The following is a 3949-nucleotide window of genomic DNA, read 5'->3' on the forward strand; positions in this document are numbered from 1 at the left end:
TGTTCTGGGCTCCATTTGCCTGCCATGTGAGACCCCCATGCATAGTCTGATGCGTCTGTTATCAGGGTTTGGGCGGCGAAGGGTTGAGTAAAAGGAAGTCCATTGATGTGGTTGCATGCTTCTGTCCACCAAAGGTACTCTGCCCTTAAACAAGATATGATAGGAATCACTGTTTCCAGGTCCTGAGAATGTTGACACCAGAGACTTTTTAAGTACCACTGAAGTTTCCTCATATGCAGTCTTGCATATGGAATTAGCGGAATGCATTACGCCATGAACCCTAGGGCTTGCAGTATTTTTCCTTGCAGATAGCTGGGTTTTGTTGGCCATTAGTTTGAAATAGTTTGTCTAGCATGCAACCACAACAATGGACAGGCCAAGGGCAAACTATCAAAACCATCAATAAAAAACTAGGGTCACTTTACAGAATAAAAGCCTTCCTAACCCCTCCAGCTAAAATTGCCATAGCTCGCTCTCACCTTCTTTCAACCCTTCTGTATGCATCCCCTCTACTCTCGAATTTGAACAAGACTGTACTTAAACTCTCAATTTGCTACAACCACATTGCCAGGTTTGCCACTGGGCTGCCTTTTAGGACACATCATTGCATCAATCTAAATCAGCTTGGTTGGCTTGAACTACCTAGCCTAATCCAGTATAACCAACTGATTATGGCCTATAAAATCCTCTATAATCCGGACAATACTCCTGCACTTAAAAATATTATCACCCCCTATAACAATCCTAGACCGCTTCGATACTCTAACAAACTACTAATTCAGACTAGCAAAATTAATAACACAGCTGGTGATTCTCTCTTTGCAAACTCTGTAAGTAGATCCTGGAACTCACTTCCAGCTGATATTACCTTACTTTCCACCTTAGGTCAATTTAAAACTAGACTCAAACAACATTTGTCACTTAACTGGCTATGTCAATGTATCAAGCCTGGCTAACTCGAATGTGTAAAAATCTGTTAACCAGTTTACTGTGTAATTTAATTTAATCCTGACTTGTGCTCAGGACTAGCTTTAACCTGTGAAACTTGTTTAACTTGCTTACTTATCTCTGTAAATAATCTGTTTGTAATATGTAATGCTGGTATTATGTAATGCTGTATCTGCTTACCCTTGGAGCTTTTCTCCCCGGGCCAACGCTGAAAATGGACATGCATCCAGTCGGACTATCCCGGACAACAAATGTAAAATAAAATAAAATAAATAAAAATGGACCGGCTTTTCTGGAGTGAGGAATGCCATCTGGGAAGTTGTGTTCAAGCTTGCTCCCAGGAATACAATTTGTTGGCTGGGCACCAGTTGTGATTTCTTTTCACTGGTGGTGTATCCCAGTGAAGTCAGAAGCTTTTTTACAAATGCCAGGTGCTGAAGTAGCAATTCCTGACTGTCCGCCTGAATCAGGCAATCGTCCACGTATTCGCAGATTTTAATATTTCTCTGCCTGCAGTACGCAATGGCTGGAGCCAGAAATTTTGTGAATACTCTGGGCGCAGTAGATGAGCCAAAGGAAGTGCAGAGAACTGATAGTGCATAGAGCCTGCCCTGAAACGTAGATATTTCCTGCAAGACTCCCTTATGGGGATGTGCAGATAAGCTTCTTTTAAGTCTAGGGTGACTAACCAGGCATCCTTGGCTAGCATAGAAAGAAGCTGTTGCAGTGTAAGCATTTTGAATTTTGGGACCACCAGAAAGGTGCTGAGAATTTCTAGATCCAGGATAGGACGCCATGAGCTCACTTTTCTGGGCACCAGGAACAGTCTGGAGTAGAAACCCTGTACCCTTTGTTCTACTGGAACAGGTTGAATAGCCCTGATATGGAGAAGGGAAAGTACTTGCTTTTAAGCTTCTGCCCACTGGTTTGGAGGAAGGTGTGGCAACCCACTTGGTGTTGGCAGTGAGTGGAAGTAGAATCTGTATCCCTGGGATACAATGTTTAGAACCCATCAGTCCTGAGTAATGGACATCCAGTTTTTTGCATGAAGGGTGAGTTTTCTTCCTAGGGGCACAAGTACTTGGATGGCTGAGAAAGATAATTGGAAAGTCATTGTGAACTTTTTCCATAAGGGGGTGGCTTACTACTCCCTGGTTTTGAGGTAGAAACACTCCATTGTTTAGATATCTGCATACCCTGAGACTGTAGTCTTGGTGGTCTGTTTCCCCTGGGTTTGGACTAAGAAGGCCTGAGAGAGACTGGAAAGGACCAGTTTTTTGAAGGCCAATGCCTACTGAATCCAGGTGGCTGCACATGTAAGAAATCTTTGACTGTTTGCATAGATTTAGCTTTTTCTTCCATCTTTTTAAGAATTTCTGCTTTTGTGCCAAACAAACGCTCCTGATTTAATGGAGCATCTAGTAATTTTGCTTTGACATGGTCAGGCAAGACTTGTTCTTCTAGCCAAGCATGCCTTCTCAGTACAGACCCAGTGATAGCAGCCCTGCAAGATGCTTCTAAGGCATCAAACCCACATTGCAAAGTATGTTTACTAACTTGGTTTGCAGAATGCATTAACTCTTGTAAATATTTATTTTCTGCACAATCTGGAAGTAACACCATTTTTTGTTTAATTAGTTCTATAATATGTTGCTGGTACCTCAACATGTGAAACTGGCAATTTAAAGCCCTGATGGCAAGAGCTGCAGAGGTATATACCTTCTTCCCCCATCTGTCTAAAGCTCTAGAATCCCTGTTTGAAGGGGTAGGGTTTTTGGCTGTAGTAGCTTAATGCCTTTAGGTCCCTGGGAAATGGTCTCTGGATCCGCAGTAGGATTCTTAAAGAGAAATTGGTGAGAATCAGGTGCTCCGTAGTACCAGTCAGGTTTTCTAGGAGTTGGTGGTAAGGTGTCAGGAGTAAGACTGGACTTCAAGAAGACAGCGTCTACAATATCCAGGACAGGGGGTATAGCTAGAGGCCTGTGCTGAGGCAAATCTAAAAATTACCCGAGTCTCTTTTTGGATGGAGGATAGTCCTGGCATTCCCAGGGGAAATACTCTCTTAAGGTATGCAAGGTTTCACCAAAAAAGAAATCCTCTGGAGGGGAGGCAGAGGGATTGGATTCCTCTGCATCTGAATCCTCATAGGTAGATAAGGGTATGTCCTGGTAAACAGAAGGGTCAGAGTCATTAGACTCCTGGTCTGTAGAATCAGAAGAAAATTCAGTTCTTTCTCTTTTGGCAGGATAAGGCTGGCTTCCCTTAATTAGAGTAATAAGGTCTTCAGCAATTCTAAGCATTTGTTTTTGTGGCATGGGAGGATGAGCATGTGCTTTGGACATGGGTTTTCTAGGCATAGTGTGAACTTTGGGCCTGAGAAACTTGGTAGTTTTAGTAGGAAATGAAGTTGTCTGTTTAATATGAATATTGTTAGGTCGGAATACACCCTCAGAAGCCGATACCTGCACAACAGCTCCGGACCCATCCAAGGTAGAGACATCTGCAGGTTCCATAGTCAAAGTATCTTGCGGCATACCAGACTCCAAATGGGTCTCGGCAGAGGCCTATGAATCTATAGAAGCGGTCATCAGAGGCTGCACAGGCACCTCACTGAGTACCGGCGGACTGGCAACAAGCTTAACGGAAGAGTCGGCAGTTTTTGACCTATGCGGTCTGTCTCTGTCTTTGTGCTTTTTCGGAAGATTGGTAGTTGGATGGCTTACCAAAGCCATTTCAGAATATGGAGAATGACAGCGAAAGAATTTAGCTACAAAAATAGCCAGATGACGAATGGTTCAGGGGTTAAACAAGGCACAAAACCGACAGCTAGGGATGTCATGGTCTGGGCCTAAATAGGTGATGCAGTAAGAATGAAAATCTCTGTGAGGTATTTGCTTTCCACAGGCAAGACAATTGTTAATTTTTTCTGACACTGGTTAGAGCAAGAAAAAAGAAACCTCAACTGGTCAGTTAAACTAGGTCAAAAAAAAAAGGGGAACCC

Source organism: Protopterus annectens, chromosome 5.part0 (genome assembly GCF_019279795.1).
Source record: "Protopterus annectens isolate FY-2018-M chromosome 5.part0, PAN1.0, whole genome shotgun sequence".
NCBI classification, from domain to species: Eukaryota; Metazoa; Chordata; order Ceratodontiformes; family Protopteridae; genus Protopterus; species Protopterus annectens.